Source organism: Etheostoma spectabile, unplaced genomic scaffold, assembly GCF_008692095.1.
Source record: "Etheostoma spectabile isolate EspeVRDwgs_2016 unplaced genomic scaffold, UIUC_Espe_1.0 scaffold00018595, whole genome shotgun sequence".
Classification (NCBI taxonomy): domain Eukaryota; kingdom Metazoa; phylum Chordata; class Actinopteri; order Perciformes; family Percidae; genus Etheostoma; species Etheostoma spectabile.
Window position 1 is genome coordinate 36,234 of NW_022604340.1, and position 24,735 is coordinate 60,968.

A 24,735-nucleotide genomic window follows, 5' to 3' on the forward strand; every position below is an offset into this window, starting at 1 on the left:
ATGGTTACAACAGAAAGGTAGTTGATGCATTAGCTACTACCATGAAGTCTGTTGTCTTAAGGTTGTTGCTTTGTTTATATTTCTCGTACCCCGGTTTCCAATACTGTCTAGAGAAAGGTGAAGAGCGCTCTACTACTACCTTTTTACCTTTATTTGATGACTGAAAACTGAGTGTGCGTGTGTACCGTGCATCTGTAGTAACATTTAATGGGAGAAGAAGTGGTGTTAGAATAAATGATGTCAGATTTATCTCTATCATATCTGTCTAACAACAAAAATGATACCCCCACAGACAGACAAGACACAGAGAACAGAATACATTTTGAACCCCCCACAATGTGAGGCGGATACCACGTCTGTCTTTTCTTGTGCCCTTCCATCGTTGCAGCAAGTCTGCTGCTTCAGGGGTGTTGTGCGTGTGGGTGACTGGATAATTGATGCAGGATCAGGCTGTTGACCCTCTGTCTTGCTTCTGGTGCGGGATTTCTTCTGGTGTCAGAGGTTCGTCCACCAGCACGTGACACACCGTTGGAGTCAGTCTTTACCACTGCCTCGTTTCTGGTGAGTTGTGTTGCAGCGTTGGTGGCACAGAACTTAGTCTGTCAGCCAGGCCACGGATTTCCAGGCGTCTGGCGGGACTGGCTCGTCCTCTGGCGCGGGGACCCTCTTGCAGTGTGATACGTGGATCCACGGAACCCGCGCTCAGCAACCTTCACTGCCGGTGGGTGACCAGAAGAACCTGGAAGAGACCTTGCCAGCGTTGGGATTGCCATTTTTTCCTCTGAAGTTTTTTACGACCACAAAGTCTGGCTGCAGCGTGTGGAGCGGTCCCTCAGCAGGTGGGGCAGGGAAGCAGCAGAAACCTGATCTTATGGCAGAGAGAGCAGAAGACAGTTTACACATATTGCAACATCTCATGCTCACACAGAGCTGTGGAGGAAGGGTGCTGTAGGAGCTCTATCCCCACACTTGGCGGCTGCCGAAGAGAATCTCAAAATGACTGAGGTTACTGCGCGTTCTTACCCTCATTCACATGTACATAGTTTTGTTTCTTACGTGCCGCCATTTGACAACCGATTGATATATTATTAATATATAATATATAATTTCTGTCATTAGAGCTTTTGCTAACACTGAAGCAGTTTGTTTTGAAGCGGGAACCACCTCCACCCATTTTGACAACCATCACCAAACCAAAACTTTTTCACCTGTGACGGTGTGAGATCTACAAATTTCATTCATCATGATATGTTCAAATTGCCTGCTTTACAAAATTTTCCTTTTCTGCAAACTGATGTGAAGGCCTTTGTGTACCTTTTTCTTTAACAAAATACTAGCACTCGCCCTTTGCCATGGTCCTGTGGCCCATGTGCCAACTTTGCAAATGTGTGAACAAATGGTGTGGCTGCAAGGTGTTGGATCCGCCCCTGCCAGACATCCTCTTTAATGGTGCCGTCTGCTCTTTTCCACTGTATTCTGCAGCTACTGTTCTGCTTTGAAAGATCTTCAGCTGCACTGTGTGGTGCAGAACATTTGTATTAGCCAGCTTAGAGGAATAAGATCACTATCAACTTTTGATGCAAAGTGGGCTTACCATAAGACTTTTCAGGATGTTTCGTGTTTCCACATGCCCCAAAATCATGTACAACCCCAAAGGCGTACCTGGAGACTCGACGTAGAGTGTTGAAAGACCCACCTTCAGCCAGGCAGCAAACTCGCTGCTGGAAACTGAGGCCCATTGTCCGAAAACTTCACATGGGACACCATGTCTGGCGAAGACAGCTTTGAGGTAGCTGATGACTGCCTTGCTTGATACTGACTGCAAACCCTACCTGTAATTTGAAAAGTAGTCAGTGACCACTGATGTAACTCTTTCCATTACAGTCAAATAGGTCAGTTCCAACCTTGTAGTAAGTCAGTCTGGGCACCGGAGAGTCATCAGCGGCTCAGCTTGTTGTTTTGGCCTGTGGATGCGACAAAGTTCACATGACGCTATTGTCTGGCTGATATCTTGGTTGATTCTCGGCCAGTACATTACTTCTCTTGCCCGTCGTTTACACTTGACTTCTCCGAGGTGGCCTTCGTGTATCTTTTGGAGCATTTGTTTACGTAGTGACGATGGAATAACAAACTTGCTCCCCTTCAACACTAAGTCATCTACCACAGTGAACTCGGCTCTGCAGTTCCAGTAGTCTTTTATGTTCATGGGGCAATCCTTTTTGTTTTCAGGCCATCCTTTCAGTATCGCACGCTTGAGTTCTTTCATAGTTTCGTCAGCATTTGTCTCTCTCCTTATCTGTTCTGTTCTGTCAGCTGTTACTGGCAGATTTGTCACAATCATGTCCACGTATGCCTGTATTTCTGCATTGCTCTCGCTGTCCGTACGTTCCCCTTTATCCACTGCTCTAGACAAGGTGTCGGCGGTGTACATGTATTTCCCTTGTGTATATATCATGTGCACGTCATATTTTTGCAGCCTGATTAGCATGCGTTGTATCCGCACAGGACAGTCATTCAGAGGTTTGGACATGATGGACACCAGAGGTTTATGGTCAGTTTCTACTTCAAAAGCTTGACCATAGACATATTGGTGAAAGCGTTCACATGCATACATGCTTGCTAATAGCTCCTTCTCAATTTGAGCGTACCTGGACTCCGCGCTTGTCAAGGCTCTGGACGCATAGGCGACAGGTAGCCACTGCTCGTCGTATTGCTGCAGCAGCACCGCTCCCAGGCCGTACTGTGACGCATCTGCTGAGATTCTTGTTCTCTTTTCTGGGTCATAAAACTTTAACACGGGCTCTTGTGTCAGAGTCTCTTTCAGTTTCACAAAACATTTCTCCTGCTCATGAGACCAGATCCATTCATTCTTCTGTTCAAGAAGACTCCTGAGAGGTGCTGACTGCGCTGACAACTGTGGGACGAACTTGGCCAGATAGGTGACCATTCCCAGAAAACGTCTGACCTCATCTTTGTTGTTTGGTCTTTCCATGTTGTTGATTGCTGACGTTTTTCTCGGGTCAGGCTTCACTCCCTCTTCACTGACAACATCTCCCACAAAGGTAAGTGTTTTCACTCCAAACTCACATTTGTCTTTGTTAAGTTTCAGATTCACTTCCCTTGTCTTGTCTAAAACTTGTCTCAGTCTTTCGTCATGTTCTTCTCGATTCGACCCCCAGACTATGATGTCATCCATCATTGTCTCCACTCCTGGTATGTGCTCGAAGATCATGTGTATAGTCTTATGGTAGACTTCAGGTGCTGACAAAATACCATACGGCAGACGAAGAAACCTGTACCTGCCCTCAGGTGTATTGAATGTGCACAGTTTCGAACTCTCCTCGTCCAGCCTCAGCTGCCAGAACCCTGACGAAGCGTCTAGTTTACTGAACCATTTAGCTCCCGCAAACTGTGCCATGATTTCTTCTCTGGTTGGTAACTTAAAGTGTTCCCTTTTTATCGCTTTGTTCAAGTCCCTTGGGTCCAAGCACGTTCTCAGAGCACCTGTTTTCTTTTGCAAAACAACCAGCGAGCTGACCCATTCAGTTGGTTCGTCTATTTTCTTGATGACCTCCAATTTTTCCATGCGCGCTAGCTCCTCTTTCAGTTTACTACGCAGCGCAAAAGGAATTTTCCTGCAAGGATGCACAACAGGAGGCACACTTTTATCCACACGAATTTTGTGTTCTCCAGGTAGACATCCAAGTCCTTCGAAACAGTCCTTATACTCCTCCATGAGTGAGTCATGGTCATTTGCAGTATCTGATGTCACAACAAACACTCTTTTAACCAGATTGAGCTTTGTACATGTCTTGAGTCCCAGAATTGGTTGTGCACTCGTATCCACGATCAGCAGCAATGCTCTTATCTGCTGGCCTCTGTGTTTAAAGGTTGCGATGCATCCGCCTTTAACAGGAACCCGTTCTCCAGTGTATCCTGTCACTTTTGTTTTTATAGGATGAATTTTACTTTTCACTGTCAATTTTTTATAGTCTTCAAAAGATAACAGGTTTACATGGGCACCTGTATCTAACTTGAACGGTATTATCGTCTCATTCACCTCTATTGGCACAATCCATTCCTCTTTTTCTGTTTTATGGGCACGTACCACATCTACGATGAACTCATCATCCTCCTCTTCATCCTCACCAACTGCGTGAACTTTCTGTTTAAAAGCTGACTTGCAACATCTTGCATAGTGATTGCTCTTTCCACATTTGTTACAGGATTTTCCATAGGCAGGACATGATTTTGGCTTGTGGCTGCCTCCACATTTACCACATTTGAATTCTTCAGATTTCTCTTTCTGATCTTTTTGTTTGGTAAATGTTGTCTTTTTCCTCAGCTCTTTATGTACTGCATGCACTGTAGTTTCACCTCTCCGAAGCTCTTTTGCTTGTGCTCGAGTGGTTTCCGCTGCTCTGCACATAGTGACACACTTGTCTAGTGTAAGTCCAGTCTCTCTGAGCAGTCTTTCTCTAAGTGCATTATCCACTGTGCCACAAACAATCCTGTCTCTCACTAGTGAATCTCTCAGGGTGCCAAATTCACATGTTTTGCTTAGTATGTGAAGCTCTGCTAAGTACTGGTCAAAAGGTATTCCTTGCTTTTGATCATGGGTGAAAAACTTATACCTCTCAAATGTCACATTCTGACTAGGCACGAAGTACTCTTCAAACTTTGTCATTAGATCTGCTAATGTCAGATTAGCTTCATCCAGCTGAAAGCTATTATATATGTCCAAAGCATCTTCTCCCATAACATGCAAAAGGATGTGAGCTTTCAATTTTTCGTCCTCACCCCCTGCTCCGCTTGCTGCTAAATATATATTAAATCTTTGCTTAAAACGCTTCCAATTATCAGCAAGATTACCAGTCAGTTGCATGGAAGTGGGTGGACTTAGCCTCTCCATTACTGAACGTCGGGGTATCAGGACTTCCCCAGCCCTCTCTTGTTGCTGGATGTCCTCCAATTCGGGCACAAGATCCTCTTCTACTTGTACGATCTGTCCCTCGTCCCCCGCTTCACTTCCACTGCCACTTGTAGCCATCACACGCCGTAGCAAACTCTCCTAGCATGTTGCTGTTCATCACCTTTACGCGACCGGAGACTTTTCTTTCTTTTCCGTCTTTCACCCGCGACAAATCTTCCTTCCGTAGCTGCTCGCGGCCACTTCTGACACCATGTGTTGCTTTGCTTAGACTTTATAATAAGCAGACGAGGCGTATTTGCTGGTTGAACATACTTTACTCAACAGCTTTCATCGAACAACGCTGCTGTGCTACCCGCATGGCTACTACTGTTATTTCACACCCTGCCTCCGGCTTCCACTACCGTGGCATGCTGGGTAATGGAGTTCTTAACCCAATGTATCCATAACATCACAGGGTTGATGCGTGGAGTGAACGGAGCAAGCCCCTTTTTCAACTCCCATTGCTAAAAATCCATTTAATATGTTGTCCCCTGATAGAGGACATATCAGATATTAAACTGATAAGAACAGATACTACACTTGATCTTAGCCAAAAGGCCGAGAAGCAATGACCACCACCTCTATGCTGTCAGATGCGACCTCCCCGGACGGTTCTCAGTTGTCACGGTCCAGTAATTTTAAATGGACATAGCTGCTGCTTAGCACCCCCGTCCAAGCGCTTCATGGGGAAGCACAAAAAGTTTTAGTTAAAGACGGCAATTTTGGTTTTCCCAATTGGTCAAGCTCCTGCCAACGTGCAATATTCCCATGCTGTCACATTTTGGCTACGTTTAAGAATCTGAGTTTCCTTTTGGAGAGCACATTTGTTTTTCACAAGTACAAAAGGCTTAGCCAAACAGCAAAGCCCACCAAAAATAATTTCAACTCATAGGCGTTCCTCTCCACGGAAGTCTTTAGTAAAAGGCGAAAGACTTGTGTGTTATGAAGAGAAACCAGAGTAAGTACAGCCCACTCTCGAGAGCAGCCGAAAACGCCAGTCTTCCCAGTCCCAACCCTCGCGGTAATTCTCACTTGGTGTGCCGCTTTCCAAATCCAAGGCCTCACCTATTCCCCCATTGTCACAGGGCCAATATTTTGTCCTTGCTGTTTTTCTGCCAATCAAAAGTGCAAATCTTGCTACACTTTTGTATGGCTTTATCTTGTCAAGTATTATAACAACGTTTTGATACCAGGAACCCAACGAGGTTTCACAGATCATTCAGTTTTTAGGACAATTTCTGGCGGTAAAATCTGCCAGCCATGTCTCTTCAGGTCCGTTGACAGTTTGGGCAACGGGCAGCTCCACGTGCATCGTGTTGTGGAAGTTTCTGTTCAGCGAGGGAGGAATTTGTTGAATGAAGGAGAGACCTTGTTGAAACAAATTAAAGACAGGCTAGAGACTGGATTAAAAGTTTGGATATTCGGTGAAAGAGTTTAATTATTTTCTCGAGAGAACAATCAAACAAAATGACGAGAATGGCAGTTCACAATGCAACAGAGTAACAAGGTGACATTACACATTCTGGTAAATACAATCAGTAATACACTTCTTTATATGCAGTGCCCCCAGAGAAAAACCAACCCTTGTTTGGAAACCAGTTTAATCTCAAACATAACAATCAGTGGACCTCAGGCAGACAGTTGGAGCTCTTACGTATTTCTGAATCTGCCCCTCGTGTGTCCAAGTGTCTTGACCGGTCATTCTATCTTAGCTAAAAAAAGACATCTTGTCTCTTGGATAGGCTCTGGTCTCGACCTGGGACCTGCTATGATAAACACCGTTCTAGGCAACTGTTTCTGTCAGGCTCCACGTCATCTATCCTTGGTGGGAAAATGCAAAGTCATAACATATCCAGTTGTCTCCTACAAAGAGATCACACTGAGGACAGATACAGGAACCAAATACTCTGAGAGGCATTGAAGATATTATTATGAATAATTAATATGAAAATCATTGGTTACATGTAATTTTCCCATTACATTCCCCCCTTTTGATTACATACTAATCACAACACAATTGAAAATTACTGAAAAGACAAAAAAAATGTTTTTGTGATGAACCTCTTAGTTTAAGCTACCACTACATCTTAGTCTAAAAGAAAGATGAGAAGTAAAATGGAATTTATGAATCAGGAACTACTGAAATTTGGAAGCTGAGTCTGAGTTAAATTCGTCGTCTTTGTAGGTGGGCAGATCAAACAGACCAAGATCATCATCATTTACTTGCACTGCCTGATACTGAACCCTTTCAAAAGTAAACAAAGAAAATAATCATTCATATTAATGGGATAATACAACAAATGCTTCAAAACAGAAACAGATCACAGAGATTACTGGAACCACAATATTCCCCATCCAAGCCTTCCACCCCTCCCCAAATATCCAAGCGCCCCAATCCCCCCCCGAATAAGTGTGAGGGACATCTTGAGCCCTAAGACTAGTGGCGAGTTGGTTTAGCTGATGGACGGTGTCAGTGAGGTTACCTTCAATGTCTGGGATTAATGTGCAGCATTGATCACCTAATACATGACAGAGCCCCCCCCCTGAGCTGCTAACAGTAAATCTAGACCCATCTGGTTCTGAAGTAACATGTTACGCATTGCTCACAAGGCTTTAGGAAAATCGCTGAACCCCGCAAACATGACGGCGGTCAGATTTTCCAAACTTTCATGTATCTTATCAATATCATGTGCGTTATTAACTAAACCCTACCACGGAAGAATTCCCGAAACAAATTTGCTACTGTAACTCATCATTTTACATTAAGCTCTTGAAGTAAAATGCAGTCAGTGCACAAATAGTTAATTAGGTTTAGCACGAGTGGTTTTATGGGTGAAGCCCGTTTCTGTGAGTGGGGAAACAATTAATCATTAATCAACATTAATCATTGATCCCTACATCGCGTGTAAATTTGCTGATTGAACCCAGTCATACGTTGGAATATGAATGCGTTGTCTTTGTCAGAAGAAAGAACTCATTTATTTTACACAATGTTAATCATTTGAGTTGATTTTGTCATTTTTGGACTGAAAGTAATCGCATGGTTACAACAGAAAGGTAGTTGATGCATTAGCTACTACCATGAAGTCTGTTGTCTTAAGGTTGTTGCTTTGTTTATATTTCTCGTACCCCGGTTTCCAATACTGTCTAGAGAAAGGTGAAGAGCGCTCTACTCTTTTTACCCCTTTATTTGATGACTGAAAACTGAGTGTGCGTGTGTACCGTGCATCTGTAGTAACATTTAATGGGAGAAGAAGTGGTGTTAGAATAAATGATGTCAGATTTATCTCTATCATATCTGTCTAACAACAAAAATGATACCCCCACAGACACAGACAAGACACAGAGAACAAGAATACATTTTGAACCCCCCACAATGTGAGGCGGATACCACGTCTGTCTTTTCTTGTGCCCTTCCATCGTTGCAGCAAGTCTGCTGCTTCAGGGGTGTTGTGCGTGTGGGTGACTGGATAATTGATGCAGGATCAGGCTGTTGACCCGGCTGTCTTGCTTCTGGTGGCGGGATTTCTTCTGGTGTCAGAGGTTCGTCCACCAGCACGTGACACACCGTTGGAGTCAGTCTTTACCACTGCCTCGTTTCTGGTGAGTTGTGTTGCAGCGTTGGTGGCACAGAACTTAGTCTGTCAGGCCACGGATTTCCAGGCGTCTGGCGGGACTGGCTCGTCCTCTGGCGCTGGGACCCTCTTGCAGTGTGATACGTGGATCCACGGAACCCGCTCAGCAACCTTCACTGCCGTGTGGGTGACCAGAAGAACCTGGAAGAGACCTTGCCAGCGTTGGGATTGCCAGTTTTTCCTCCTGAAGTTTTTTACGACCACAAAGTCTGGCTGCAGCGTGTGGAGCGGTCCCTCAGCAGGGTGGGGCAGGGCAGCAGAAACCTGGATTCTTATGGCAGAGAGAGCAGAAGACAGTTGTACACAATATTGCAACATCTCATGCTCACACAGAGCTGTGGAGGGAAGGGGTGCTGTAGGAGCTTCTATCCCCACACTTGGCGGTCTGCCGAAGAGAATCTCAAAATGACTGAGGTTACTGCGCGTTCTTACCCTCATTCACATGTACATAGTTTTGTTCTTAACGTGCCGTTATCATTTGACAACCGACTTGATATTATTAGTAATATATAATATAATAATTTCTGTCATTTAGAGCTTTTGCTAACACTGAAGCAGTTTGTTTTGAAGCGGGAAACACCTCCACCCATTTTGACCAACCATCACCAAACAAAACTTTTTCACCTGTGACGGTGTGAGATCTACAAATTTCATCATGATATGTTCAAATGCCTGCTTTACAAAATTTTCCTTTTCTGCAAATGATGTGAAGGCCTTTGTGTACCATGTTTTCTTTAACAATACTAGCACTCGCCCCTTTGACACATGGTCCCATGGGCCCATGTGCCAACTTTGCAAAATGTGTGAACAAATGGTGTGGAAGGCAAGGTGTTGGATCCGGCCCCTGCCAGACATCCTCTTTAAAGGTGCACTCTGCTCTTTTCCACTGTATTCTGCAGCTACTGATTCTGCAAGTGAAAGATCAGTCAGCTGCACTGTGTGTGTGCAGAACATTTGTATTAGCCAAGCTAAGATGGAAATAAGATCACTGATCAATTGGTGATGCAAAATGGGCTTACCATAAGACTTCAGGATGTTTCGGTGTTTCCACAATGCCCCAAAATCATGTACAACCCCAAAAGGCGTACCTGGAGTCTGTGTAGGTTGTAACAGACGAACCTTCAGCCAGCTTTACATGCTTCAGTGAGAGCAATGAGTTCAGCAGCCTGCATAGAGAAGTGTTTGGGAAGAGGTTTAGCAATTAAGGTTTCTGAATCTGATACTACAGCAAACCCTACCTGTCCCTGTCCGGTGTCAGGGCAGCGTGAGGCTGACCCATCCACATACAAAACCAGATCTGAGTTTGGCACCGGTGTGTCAGTCAGATCTGGGCGCGGAGCACAGGTGTGTTGCAACTCAGCCAAACAATCATGTGGCTTTCCCTTTCCTGGCATAGGCATAAGAGAAGCAGGGTTAAGCACTGTAAAATGTTTAACAGTGACATTAGGCATATCAAGCAGACATGTGTGATACCATAGATAACATGCTGCAGATAATTGTGAAGATTGTTGCTCCAATAGGATCAGAGAAACTACATGTGGCACTAACAATGTTAATGGAGCAAAATAGGCCACAGGCCGGAGCCTGTCACCGTGAGGCTGCAAGAGAACAAACGTCATGCAGCCCAAATGTTCACCCACTGTCTGAGTGAATGGAAGTTTAGGGTTTGGCAAACCTAAAGTGGGATGGTTTTGAAAAGCTTCTTTAAGACTTACAAACGCCTGGTTCGCTTCGATCGTCCACGTGACGCGGTCATGTGCAGATAGATTTTTGCCATGTATTATGTCAGCTAAAGGTTGAACTAAGCATAATTTGGGATGAAACATAACAATAGGAACACATTCCTAGAAATGACATCATTTGTTTCTTTGTTCCAGGTTTTGGGAGAAAAACTATCTCTCAATCCGAGATGAGGACAATGTTTTTCCCTGACGCTGAAATGTCATGACCCAAAAAATGCACTCCTTTTTTCACAAATTGCAGTTTAGCTAAACTAGCTTTGTTCCCTTCTGCTGCCAGGTGGCACAACAGTGCAATAGTGTCCTGTTCACACTGAGCTTTTGTTGGACATAACATTAGGCAGTCATCAACATATTGGAGGAGAGCAGAGCCTGGGGAAAGGGTTAAGCTTTCAAGGCTCTCTCTCAGTGCCTCATTGTAAATGGTAGGGCTCTCGACCATTCCTTGTCCTAAACATGTAAATGTGTATGCCTTACCATCAAACAGGAATGCAAACCAGAATTGGCTGTCTTTGTCCACTGGAACACTGAAAAAAGCGTTAGACAAATAAACAACAGAAAAATATTGTGCCCCCCCTGGAATTCCTTGAGTTTAGTGTACGGTTTGGCACGTTGGGAGCACGTGCGTGGACCGCTGCATTTACTGCTTTGAGGTCCTGAACCAAACGCCAGTCGACCGGTTTTCCCTTATCACAAATTTTCTTGACAGGGAAATAGGCGTGCGAACAGGTGTATCAGGACATGGAACAATAACTCCTGCTTTCAAAAGAGAGTTAAAGACCGGCCTGATTCCATTAATCGCTTCTTGTTTCAGTGGGTACTGAGGTTTTTTGGGCCTGAAGTCTGAGCGCGGTGATAACATCAGGCTGACAATTTTTATGAGACCCACGTCATATTTATGCGCTGCCCACAGGTGAGTCGGCACTTGGGACAGCAACGGAGAGATATCTGAGGGAGAGACGGTCACAACATTATTCAAAAATGTGTGTGTGTGTGTCAGCTTCTTTCTGCTGGAACACACTGCGCGCGGCGGTCACAGCGGCAGCCATCGTGTGACAGGAGTTTGGATAAACTCCCGTGGAGGGGGAGGTGTACACGTTCCCTTCCACGGTTTCAGTCCGGTCAGTCAGCTGGTCACAGTCTAGGACACATTGTCCCAAGTTTCTCCACTGATCTGTGTGAGGTTTAGACAAAAGAGAGATATGAGCTTATGAGTGCTGGATTCTGAAAAACATTCTCTTCTTATCAAGGTTACTTCTACTGCACATCTATATTCATGCCAGTATATGTAAGCACACTCAAGCTCATCTGTATCTTCTTAAAAAAAAAAAAAAAAAAAAATCTTCAACAAACATGTCATCTTTTTCTGATAAGACAAAATAAGTGCAATGTAGGTTTAGTTCTGACATGAAGTCAGCAAGGGGTTAAATCACATCTCTGGCCTCATGCAGCAGGCTTGCAGCATGACCCAGAGAGAGATTCACCACTGAAAAAATCAGCTGAGATGTGTGTGTGTGTGAAAAACAATGAGTCAGGCTGGCTGTGACTTCTAATCTCACAACCTTGAGACCTGTAGGAGTTTGAGAAAACTCCTATGCCGAACATTAGATCCCTACCTAACAAATTCACAGGACACAGGAGAGAGCAAAACCGAACATGTTGCCCTTTTCTCCTGCTCCGAATCATTTAGATTCCTATGTACCCACATCATGAGGTTGAAAATCTTTCTGGGACAACTGGGAGTGCCAGTGCTCCACTTGCACTCCTGCACAGAACAATTCTACCAGAAAAATAAAGATTTTTGAAGCACATAATTTGTTGCACCTAAAAAACCCAACTACATGCACTCTAAACACAAAACCCAACCCACAGATTATGCCTCTAAACCAACTCTACATCCCTTCCATGCACCTTTTAAAATTGTAGCAGCCAATTTATACACCTCAGATAAAAACATTACATAAGTAGGAATACCTTCTAAATTTTTTTTGTTCTAGGTTACAATATTGCGTCTAGAATTATCCCTATCGTGTGAGGAAGAGTGTGATGTTTATGGGCTGTAGCGTGTGAAAGCATTTACTTCTTTGCAAGCAGGTTAGTTAGTGTGTGTTTTGCATTGAGAACTATAAGTAACTTTAGCAAAAATAAATAACAAATATATACACTTTGTAGTGCAGATAACATAAATATTAACTGATAATGAGACATTGTTGGGATTTGGACCCAGGATCTCCTGCTTACAAGACAGGCGCTTTAACCACTAAGCTACAGCGCCTTCTACAGATAAGCCTGTCTTGCAAGAATACAATGAGCTAATGAACAGGGTTGCTTCCATCCATCCATCATTGTCCAGCAGCTCCAGTAGGGGACCCCTACAAACTCCGGCAAATGAAAACAGCTGGACGTGTCCTTGAGCGACGCCTCAGGACTCACTGTTCATAGGCAGGCCTACCGAGAACAACAGAAGTCCTATGCAAGGACCTTGAGAGATGAGAGACCCTTTCCCATCATGCCATTTCTCATGGAAAGCCATGGAAAGCTTAAAACACAGTCCTAGTTTAGTCCTCCTCAACAGTCAACATAGCGTTTGCTGTGTGGCGTGTCTGTTTTTATTTCTCTCATGTTAACAGTATTGACCAATACGGTAGGCATTCTAACCTCAGCTGACACGCTCACGCCATGCAGGCAGTGTGCAGGAGCCCTAAGCTTCCAAGGTAAGACTGAAATTCATGATAATAAAACCTTTATAATCTTCACACTAAAGTTGCAAAAACACCTCCAACAAAAGGCTTTTATTCGCTTTACATGGACACATGTAATGTTATGGTAGAAAACAGCACCACATGTCACTTTAGTGATCTAAAAAAATCAGGCAATAACTGGGTTGCACACGTTAAGTATCGGCAACCATGTGGTAACACTTCATACCGTGATGACTACCCTGTTAAGTCTTAATTTGTCTTTTACCTTGTATAAGCTAAACATACAGATACTGACTAGCAGTAATCGGAGTACGGGTTAGCTTGCCTAGGCTTGGCGGATCAATCCTATCCAGTCAGTCTGCAGAAGAGGTAGAAGTACCTGGCAGGTCTCTCCCTTCAGCAGTTTGAGAACGCCAGCCCACTCCTTCCCATTGGTGCTGATCATCCACATCTCACCCCCATAGAGCCAGTGAAGCTCGGTCCACCAGATGGAACACTCACCATTCGAACCAGACTGGGGGGGAACGTTTCAGAGCCCAGCACGGATCGTGGAGCAACAGCTACGGCCGCAACAGTACCTTTTGACGTCCACTGTTCCTTCCAGCATGGAGCTCTTCCAGATTGTTGAGAATCTCTTGCAGCTGGATGTGCTGCCACACAAAAATGAGAAAGTGGTAACCAGGTCAAGACAAGACCAGGAGGCAGTAAGTCTGCTTGAAGAGAAGACTACGCGTGTGGAGGTGGACAGAAAACTCTGCTATGCTGTAACAGTTTCCCTAACTCACCCGGCAAGGGAAAAGTACAACGCATAAAAATTAAGGTAATGGGTGGACCTCTGATATCTATCGGCTATAATTTAAACATATACGTTCAGATTTTTTTGTTCTGCAAGCTCTCACCTTTGGCCTCATATTTCCCTTCATATGAGTCAGAGCCAGCAGCACTAAGGAAGAGCAGCCTCTCCTACGGCGAGTGGTGGCGACCCACGGGGAAACTTTGGTTTCCCAGTCAGTTCCAGTAGTACAGGTGAGAAAGTGGTGGATAAAACGAGGACTGTGGGTCGGCGTTGTTGGTACGTGAGTGGAAATACATCCAACATGCTAACGCATATCCAACGCCATCACCCAGACATGCCAATCACTGGAACGAGACAAAAAAAACTGTCCAACGTCTCCTCCCTACAGTGGTTAACAAGCCTTTAGATCCAAATACAAATAGGGCCAAAAAATCAGTGAATCAATCAGGATTTCCACATCACCTTCAATGCCCCGTATCCACTCGTAGAGTAACCTGGCTTCAAGTATTTGCTGTATGTACGCAAACCTCGTTCCAACATGCCATCCCGTCCACCGGGACTTCAGTGTACCGTTCCAACCCTTTAATACATGTCAATCAAGCTGAGCTTGTAAAGGCCATACAGTCTGATTAGTTAAGTGGAAACACCTGTGGGAGTGGAACATGGATGTGTAGAGATGGGCTTTCAAACAATGTACCTTTTTGACATGTCAAAGTAGGAAAAGCAAAGGTAGAAATAAAAATGAATTATGGCTTAACTCAGTTTACGTTTTTACACCGGACATAAGGCATTACAAAGTCAAGAAAGTAGGTGTTAACCCTTTCAAGTAACCTTGTCCAGCATGGACTGGACATTCTTCAAGACTGACTATAACTTCAGTTAAATAGAAAGCTTAGTATGTTTTATTACTTTCACACGTGTTAGTTTTCCACATACCTGCTACTACCACTCTGAACATATTCCCTTCTTCAATACTCCATAAAGAAGCAAAGAACAATCATCAATGACAGAGAACATATGAAGTGAATCATTACTCTCTGTCAGCCTCACGCTCAGAAAGGAATATCACGACTCATCATCGTGGTCAGCGAGACCAAACACTTTAGAAACACATTCCCCAAGTCAGAAACTCTAGAAATGATCCCTGAAAGTATAGTCTTGGTTAGGCTGAGGGGGGGAACTGCATCTCATTCACTGCAGGGTGATTGTCACTCAGGGTTCAGAGGGACAGAAGCTAATCGTTACGTGCTCCAGATGACTCTGAGGTGAGAAAATCTATTTAGATCTTTAAGAAGACCGATATGTAGATTGAATTAGATTTTCAGTCACTGTTGTCTCAATACTTCAGTGTCAGCCTACTTATTCTCTCCAATAAATGCTCCAGTCCTTTCTTTGCATTAATTGGTCTCAGAATGTTGCGGGTTAACCACCACTGTTGATTATTGGGTACAAAAAGCACTCAAGATATGTATTTATATCATTTTTTAAATGTCTCCAAATAATGTTAAAAGTCAGTTTTTGGTAATTTTTAGTATTCGCTGGTTTATTAAGTCAATTCGGCGATGACGTCACACTGGGGAGCGAAGTCTCAGCCTGGCACTAGAACTACGGCGACTGACTGGGATGAGGAAGAGGAGGAAAAGCCAGCAGCCAAATAATTAACGAAATAACGAAACGGGCATATTTGTGTTAACCATGACACGCGGGACAACAATGGGACGGTTGGGTTTAGGAAGCAATAACGGCACTTCTTTTTCCCACAGCCCTCTTTTTAGAAGCATCGGTAGCTCAGTCGTTAGAGCATCAGACTTTTATTCTGAGGGTCCAGGGTTCAAGTCCCTGTTCAGGCATGCAGTTGCACATTTTGCTTGATGCCATGATAAATTGTACACTTTGGCAATCCTTAACACTTTCAGACACTGTATCATTTAAGTAACATGCACAAGTCTTTAAAAAGAAATGTGACTGTTTTTCATGCAGGTTTGCATCATAACAATGCGGGTGCTATCTCTAAATGATCAATGGGCAACCTACATCCATCTTGATGGCACCCAAATCTCTGTGCTGATCTCCCTGCTTGGATGGCAAGTCATCTGGTGGATTTTTTCCGTCAAGAGGAAGCTGATCAAGAGGGAGAGTTGTTTTATTGTACCAACTAGCAGTAAAGTTTATTTGTCTGGAGCCATAAAATTGCATTAGGTTATCAACGTTTTCAGCGAAAAAGAAAACCACAGCTCAAGTCCCTGGTAAGGCAACAGCTTGATTCTGGGATATGTAAGAAGTGCTCGCTAACGTCATCTGTCATGCAGGTTTGCAGGATGTTCACAGTCTGCTAGTCGCCATGATGAGTTGTGACTTTGAGCTTTTTAATTAACCTTTTTGGCCAATTTTCAACCAGTTTGTGCAATAACATTTGGTGTTGCATTGTGCAAATTATGGTCTACCCTCCTGCTGTCCAGAAGACCGTGATCATGGCAACAGCTCAATGGTCTTCATTTACTTGCACTTTAATCTGTAGTTCAGCAGATGGTTTTTTCCACAGTCACTTGCTTTTGAAGCCTGGGTAGCTCAGTCGGTAGAGCATCAGACTTTTAATCTGAGGGTCCAGGGTTCAAGTCCCTGTTCAGGCGTAGAGTTGCACATTCTGCTAGATGAGTTGTCCATTTGACGTGCTTGTATGGACATGGACAAATTCAGATGCTATCATATCATGTGTGTTCCATGCGCAAGTCTTTAAAAAGAGTCGTATATCATAACAATGTTGCTGGTAAGTCTAAATGAACAACCTATGGGGAACCTACATCCATCTTGCTAGCACCCAAATATCTGTACTCATCTCCCTGCTTGGATAGTATGTCCAAGGACATACCACATATGTTCTATAACCCTTTTCATTGGTTTGCTACGACTCTTAAATAATTCCTTTCATTGTATCAATCTCAGAAATAACCAAAGAATGACAAATTTCATTCATGTGCTTGTGTTCAACCACCTGTCACTGTTAGCAGCAGTAGTGTTTTTTAGTTTTTTTAAAACACCTGCCCCGTGTGAGGGTTGAACTCACGACCTTCAGATTATGAGACTGACGCGCTGCCTACTGCGCCAACGAGGCTATGAAAGGCATTGCAATGGTTGGGAAAATCTCAGAAAAACTAACCATTTGGTCGTCAATCTTAATAAAAACAATGTTTGTGGAGACATATGTACTCACACAAAGGCTAAGATCAACACTAGATGCTTTGTCATGACCCCATGAAAAGGGGAGACAAAAGACCGTGTGCAAAGGTTGTATACATGTATGCAAGGTGTATGCATGGATGAGTGTGAGGTATGGTGTCAGTGATTTATGCTGGACAGTGTAAAACTAACAAAGATGAGCGGGAGAGGTGCTGGACTGAGAGACCTCTAGGGCAATCACAGATGCACAACCAATAATAAAACACTACTGAGTGAATGCGTTCAGAAAATGAAGAACATAGTTCAGAAAGCTTTATGAAGCTTCATTTGACCATAACTATTAACCACCTGAACCTGGTAAAAGGTATGAGGTTCTCATGAATAGGTAGCTAGTGATTTACCTGCTGTAGGTGGTGGTCGGCATGCCAACGAGGCTTGGAAATTTGCAGATGGTAATTCAGAGGAGATGTAACAGTTTAAAGTGTAAAGTAACTTAATTTTCTAAATTGTCCGCCTACAGTGGCATCGAGAGCTCTTCTCTAATATTACCGGGTACGCAATAGCTATTCAACTTTAGAAGGTATTGTTGATTTCAGAAACAACGATAGACAGCACCATCTTATCACAACGCCCATGTTTGTGTTTCTTCAAAGTTTGCAAAAACATTCACATTAATTGATGAGATTTTGGAGGTCAAAGGTTCAATGTCAAGGTGACTGTGTCCTCATGTCTGTCCATCCGATTCTTGTGAATGCAATATCCCTGAACGCCTAGAGGGAAGCACTTTAAATTTGGCATACATAACCACTCTTAGTCGCGGATGAACTGATTTCGATTTTGGAGGTCAAAGGTCAAGGTTACTGTTTCATTTCATTTCTCCTGACCTGGTGAGCTTTGGAGATGTAAATTTGTGGGTTCAAGTCCCATCTGGGGTGACTTTCAGCAGATTGGCACAATGGAAGCGTCCTGGGCCTCTGACCTAGAGGTTGATGGATTGAAACTATCCTCTGCTAACGCTGATTTCCATGGTAAGGTGAATCATGATATAAATGCTGGAAAAGTTGTTGACAGCCCATAAAAAGTGTTCTGGCAGATTAAAAAATTGACATCCACTACCCTGTCAGGATCCTGTAGTAATGCTGACTTTCCAGTGATGTTTACAGGTTTTGATCATATCCATCGGTTGCATGGATGGGACATCAATACCCCGGTTCTATCACCTGATCGCTGTCTTGTCTTTGTCGTTCAACGACTATTTGGGCTCACACCTTAACACACCCGAAGCATCTCAGCCTAAAAGGACCTGTACCTCAAAGGACTCTCAAGCACTCCCAGCTGTGCTTTTGCAGAAGAGCACCTTGTTTTCTTTTAGCTTGGGAAAAGGCTTTAGCTTATGACAAGGTAAACAGATTGCACCATTGTGCTACTCATTAGTGTGTCCACTTCAGTTATGTTTTGAAGCACATCCTTAGAGCTAATGGCCCTCATTTATTAACCTAACGTACGACAGGCTTCACGTGAGATTAATGAAACGTTCGTATCACACCAATCAGAGCGTAAGAATGATCGTACATTGATAAATGCAGCGGCTAGAAACGATTGTAATTTAAATATCACGCCCCAATACATTCTCAGTTTTGAGGCCTCGCCTCTATTATTTATGACATGGCCAGACATAATCCGGCTAAGAAGCGGCACTTTTCAGAGGTGGGGATTTAAAGCCTGACATCCCAGGTGCTCTGGTGCAGCCAGATACCACCAGGCCCAGGGGAATATGCCGCCTAAGAAAAATGCAATCCTACCCGATGAGAAGAATAAACATTGTGAAAATAACGAAAATATGAATACATTAAACATATACGGGCATTGAACATACTGCTGCAGTCTCAGTCTTTGGATGGTATAGGTAGCGCCCCGTCAGACATGTCATGATATAGCAGGTTCTCATGATTGAGAACCTACTATATCATGACATGTTTAATTTACTATATTATGATTTTTGAGACAGGTCCTACTGAAGTTCTGTTGGATCAGTCAGGATGGCCGAGCGGTCCAAGGTGCTGCGTTCAGGTCGCAGTCTCCACTGGAGGTGTGGGTTCAAATACAACAAAAACAATCTCCAGAATTACAAATTAAAGTGCAAGTAAATGAAGACCATTCTTTCTTTTTCGCTCAACACGACACCAGCACCACAGCACTTAGCCCTCGTGACAAGAAAAATGCACCAGATGACCTTCTATCCAAGCAGGGAGATGAGTACAGAGATTTGGGTGCTTGCAAGATGGACGTAGGTTGCCTATTGTACATTTAGACTTACCAGCAACATTATTATGATGCAAACCTGCTTGAAAAACAGCCACAATTCTTTTTTAAAGACTTATGGATGGAACACAAACAATATGGCAGTATCTGAAGTGTTCAAGAACCTCAACTCTACACCTGAACAGGGACTTGAACCCTGGACCCTCAGATTAAAAGTCTGATGCTCTACCAATTGAGCTACCCAGGCTTCTAAAATAAAGGACTGTGGGAAAAACAATCTCCTGAACTACAAATTAAAGTGCAAGTAAATAAAGACCATTAAGCTGTTGCCATGATCACGGTCTTCTGGACAGCAGGAGGGTAGACCATAATTTGCACATTGCCTGAGAACACCAAATGTTATTGCACAAACTGGTTGAAAATTGGCTAAATTGGCCAAAACGATTAAAAAACTCAAAGTCAAAACTCATCATGGCCACTAGCAGACTGTGAACATCCTGCAAACCTGCATGACAGATGACAACAGTGAGCACTTCATACATATCCCAGAATCAAGCTGTTGCCTTACCAGGGACTTGAGCTGTGGTATTCTTTTTTGCCCAAAATGTTGATAACCTAATGCAATTTTACGGCTCTAGACAAATAAACTTTATTGCTAGTGGGTACAATAAAACAACACTCCCTCTTGATCCGCTTCCTCTTGACGGGAAAAATCCACCAGATGACTTGCCATCCAAGCAGGGAGATCAGAACAGAGATTTGGGTGCTAACAAGATGGATGTAGGTTGCCCATTGTTCATTTAGAGATAGCACCCGCATTGTTATGATGCAAACCTGCATGAAAAACAGCCACATTTCTTTTTAAAGACTTGTGCATGTTACTTACATGAGACAACAGTGTCTGAAAGTGTTCAGAATTGCCAAAGTGTACAACTCATCCAGCTCATCCAGAACTCGGCCAATTTTGCTCAATTTGGCCTTAATTGTTTCTGGACATCTGTTCTTTTTAAACAGTTAAAAAGCAGGCCGGTTAGCTCAGATTGTTTGAGTGTGGTGCTAAAAATGCTAAGCACCGGCAGACACTTTAGGGGTACTAAAATCGCCAAACCCTACGCCCAAGATCATCTGTATCCACCTTTTTTATGCACAAATTGGCCATTAGCGCAAAACAAGTCTCAATCTCTATAGCTCTACTTTCCACGTCTTTTGTAGCAAGGCCAAAAACCATACAGTTGTAAGGTTGTCTACTCAGTAAGTGCAAATATGAGTCACAGGTAACTAATGTGCCTAGCATTCAATCTATTTCCTTCACCAAAAGCTAACTGGCCACCTAATTAGTCTGCCTTTTTTACAAATGTTACCTTGCGCTTGAATTTCAGATAAACCGTGGCAATTCAGATTTGGAAATATTCCTTTTTTTTTGTAACCATGTGGCCTTATGGACAAGGTGTCTGACTTCGGCTCAGAAGATTGAGGGTTCGAGTCCTTTCGTGGTTAGAAACTCCTGTCTACTTCCAGATATAGAATGGGAGCATGTAGCATCTTGGCTTGGATTCCCATGTCTTTTTTGCAAGGCCGAAAACATATGCAGTCCCTACAAACCATACACAACCAGGTAGCCCATCCAGAACTGGCCCAATTTTGCTTGATTTCGCCTGGTTTGTTTCCGGAAATCTTTCTTTTTCAAACACTTAAAAAGCAGGCCGGTTAGCTCAGATGGTTTGAGGGTGGTGCTAATAATGCTAAGCACTGGCAGACACTTTAGGGGTAATAAAATCACCAAAGCCTACACTTAAGATCATCTGTTTCCACCTTTTGTTTGCACAAATAGGCTATTTACGCAAGTGAAGAAGTTCTTGTATCTCAAAGGCATATGAGGTTGCATACAGATGGAGAGACGGAGGAGGAGAGAGGTACCTGGTGCATCATGGGAAGTCCCCCGGCAGTCTAGGCCTATAGCAGCACAACTAAGGGATGGTTCAGGACTCACCCAAGCCAGCCCTACCTATAGGATTTATCAAAGAGGAAAGTCTTAAGCCTACTCTTACATGTGGAGATGGAGTCTGCCTCCTGAACCCAAACTGGAACCTGGTTCCACAGGAGAGGAGCTGAACACTCTGGCTCCCATTCTACTTTTTGAAAACCTGCTCTTTACTCGCTTTGTCCCACATCCTCTGAACGCTTAGCTAACTAAATGACTTAATTTGGCCTGTAATTGTTGCTTTTTCATCTTTGTTGTGATCGTTGTGTGCCTACAATAGCACACATGTGGATATTATAAAAGAAACTGCCTAGCAAACCCTTGCAACACTTTTAAAGGTTCCATGGTGTAATGGTTAGCACTCTGGACTCTGAATCCAGCAATCTGAGTTCAAATCTCAGTGGAACCTGTTTTTAAGTTTCATGTATGCTTCGGTTGAAGTTAAGTGTAATATCTTGTTTGTGTTGTAGTATCTATAGAGATTTGTGGTGTAGAATGGAACCATTGTCCTGTCTTTTGTGTATTATGAAACTTATTGCCGTCTGTCTTGGCAGGACTCCCTGGAAGAAGAGTTACTGTTGCTCAATGGGATTGTTCCTGGTTAAATAAAGGTTTAATCAAAATAAAATGAATCTGTAATATGTCCAAACATTCCTCTCTTCATTACTGACATACTGGAAGTCGGCCATGTTTAAATGGATACTCTCCAGTTATTGTTGTTTGGTAGATTAGACACAGTAGATAAAAAAATAAAATAAAATAAAAAACTAAGGATAGGCAGAACAGAAGAGATGGGTCTTCAATATAGGATTTGTAATGTAGCAAAATACAATCCTTCACCTTAAAATCAAGTACATTTTAAAAGATACTTGAAAAATACACAACAAAACTGCTCATTACAGTAGCGTAAGTAATGTATTTCCTTATTTTCCACCTCTGCCAATACCTCACTGTCCAGTGTGTATTAAATGTTCCAAACTGAGTGAACAATGTGAATGTCCCCTCACCAGATATACGTATAAAGGGATGTCTTTCTTCTACAACTGTGTTACTTCTTGACATTAATAGAATAATTCTACAACGTATGAATTTCTGGTGTTGATGTGCATTTGATCCGATGACGCCGTGACATCTTCATAACTTCAGAGTCAGAGAGACGTCAGAACCTGTCCAACCTGTTCCCAGAGCCAGTCAGTGTGAGAGAAGTCCCCCATCAGATGATGGAGTTCTACTATCTGTCCACTAGATGGAGCTAACTGACCATCTAATGAGCTAAAGATCAGCAGCTTGTACAGCAGCAGGTATCTCTCCAAGTGGCCTCCATGTGACATACATCAACGTATACGTTGTACTTTTAGCTGTTAATACTTACTACCTTGATACTTCCTCCATAACAGCCCCTGTTTCTCATGTGGCCCCTTGGGAAAATGAATTGCCCCCCCCCCCTTTCCCTAGGACAACGTATATAGGAGGCTGGCTAAATTATTCACATACGTCTGCTCATACGGGCTGTTTAGGTGTGAAGAAGCTAGCTTCTAGTCTGGGCTGGGAACATTAGCTGTAGAAGCTAGCTGCTAGTCTGGGCCTAACCCTAGTTAGCGGAGCATCTGTTCCCTGGAATGTTGTTGTTTCTTCAGTTTTTTGGAGCTGGCACAGCATCGTGAAAACGTTGATCTACTGTCAGCTGTTGTCAGAGGACGCAGGGGAGGGAAACAAGAAATAAAACTCTCAAAACCAAAACTGCAGATCCGCTCACTGACAGTCATGAAGTCGTTTCCTGTATATCGGTAGTTTAATGTAAAAGACATACAGACACTTATGATCCTTTTCTGTGTGAAAGGGCTGCACACACCTCGTAAAAAACATACAGACTATAGTGTTTGTCCGCTTGTAGAGCAGATAGTTAAATTCTGGCTGTAATAGGCCTGTGTGGTTAACTCAGCTGCAAACCCCAATATTAGATCTCTTTGGTTGGTCTGGAGTCCGGTCAGGTCTACCCGGCAACACTGAAGCCCGGGATGGGATAGGAGCGACAACTCTCCAATACGCACCACCACGCTGCTCTCTGCCGCTGTCGCCAGTTTGGTGATTCTGGTGAAGCGTAGTGTTGAACATCAGCTCCTCTTACGTTACACGTGCAATGGAGCCGGCCAGCAGAGTTAAAATACTTCTATTGGTGGATTATAATACTCCGGGCCTAAAGTAATTCAGCAGAGTCAGGGACATGTAAACCAGAAAGGGGGTAATCCCATAGACCGTTAATATTAATAATATAATCAATATCTATACAGTCTATGGGTAATCCCATGCATCCCCTTTATTTCTTTCAGCTAGAATATAAAGTACAGCTTCCAGCATGAAGCGTATCCCACAATCCACTGCAACATGAGGTCACACAGGTGGGACGCTGCCTGTGCTCCAGAGACCCGTTGACAAATGTGAGTAGATATTAAATTTATTTCTGCTGCAGTCAGGAGAAAGATGCTTTTATTGTTTTAATTTGGAGATATTCTCCTCACCCAAAAGGGAGGGAGCGGAGAATGTAAAGGTAAATGTCAAGCAGTGAAAAAAAAAAAGTACTAAGGTAGTAAATATTAACAGCTAAATGTACTTTAAGTAACAAAAGTAATGTGTCACACGGAGGCCCCTTGGAGAGATACCTGCTGCTGTACAAGTTGCTGATCTTTAGCTCATTAGATGGTCAGTTAGCTCCATCTAGTGGACAGATAGTAGAGGTCCATCATCTGATGAAACTCAGTACACAGAGACCTCAAACTGTCTGACAACAACAGGAAGGTGACAAATGTGAAGGAGGATCAGTCATATCCTGATCATCCAGACAGATTTGACATCTTGCCTCAGCTTCTGTGTAGAGATGGTCTGACTGGTCGCTGTTACTGGGAGGTCGAGAGGAGAGGAGAGGTTTATATATCAGTGAGTTACAGAGGAATCAGAAGGAAAGGAGGCAGTGAAGACTGTGTGTTTGGATTTAATGATCATTCCTGGACTCTGAACTGGTCTGATGGTGGTTACTCTGTCTGGCACAATAAGAGAAGAACAGCCCTCACTTCCTGCTCTGTCTCTAACAGAGTAGCAGTGTATGTGGACGTTCCTGCTGGCTCTCTGTCCTTCTACACAGTCTCCTCTGACTCACTGATCCACCTCCACACCTTCAACACCACATTCACTCAGCCTCTCTATCCTGGGTTTGGGTTCTGGTCTGGTTCCTCAGTGTCTCTGTGTCCTCTGCAGGACTGAGAGTCTCTCCTGTGGACAGAAACACTGACTGAAGATCAGCTGCTGAAATCAAAGTTCAGTCTGTTCACCATCACACACACTCTGCACTGTGAAGCAGATCTGAGACTCAAACACTCATTCATCTGATATCATCTCTGATTATCAACATTTGAACTGTTTGACTAAAACACTTCATGATATGTCCCATCTAAAAATTAATCAACTTGTATTGGT

The 24,735-nt window shown here is 43.4% G+C and overlaps 6 non-coding genes across 6 annotated transcripts; 2 read left to right on the forward strand and 4 right to left on the reverse strand.

The window, feature by feature from the left end:
- Positions 1-5,350: 5,350 nt before the first annotated feature.
- LOC116681206 (U2 spliceosomal RNA) lies at positions 5,351-5,542 on the reverse strand. Its single transcript, XR_004329978.1, has one exon. It is a non-coding gene; the product is annotated as a U2 spliceosomal RNA (small nuclear RNA).
- A 275-nt stretch (positions 5,543-5,817) lies between these two features.
- On the reverse strand, positions 5,818-5,934 carry LOC116681209 (U5 spliceosomal RNA). The gene has a single exon (XR_004329981.1). It is a non-coding gene; the product is annotated as a U5 spliceosomal RNA (small nuclear RNA).
- Positions 5,935-14,788: 8,854 nt separating this feature from the next.
- On the reverse strand, positions 14,789-15,004 carry LOC116681215 (small nucleolar RNA U3). Its single transcript, XR_004329985.1, has one exon. It is a non-coding gene; the product is annotated as a small nucleolar RNA U3 (small nucleolar RNA).
- Positions 15,005-16,401: 1,397 nt separating this feature from the next.
- Positions 16,402-16,474, forward strand: trnak-uuu (transfer RNA lysine (anticodon UUU)). Its single transcript has one exon. It is a non-coding gene; the product is annotated as a tRNA-Lys (tRNA).
- A 409-nt stretch (positions 16,475-16,883) lies between these two features.
- On the reverse strand, positions 16,884-16,956 carry trnam-cau (transfer RNA methionine (anticodon CAU)). The gene has a single exon. It is a non-coding gene; the product is annotated as a tRNA-Met (tRNA).
- A 4,645-nt stretch (positions 16,957-21,601) lies between these two features.
- Positions 21,602-21,673, forward strand: trnaq-cug (transfer RNA glutamine (anticodon CUG)). Its single transcript has one exon. It is a non-coding gene; the product is annotated as a tRNA-Gln (tRNA).
- Positions 21,674-24,735: the final 3,062 nt, after the last annotated feature.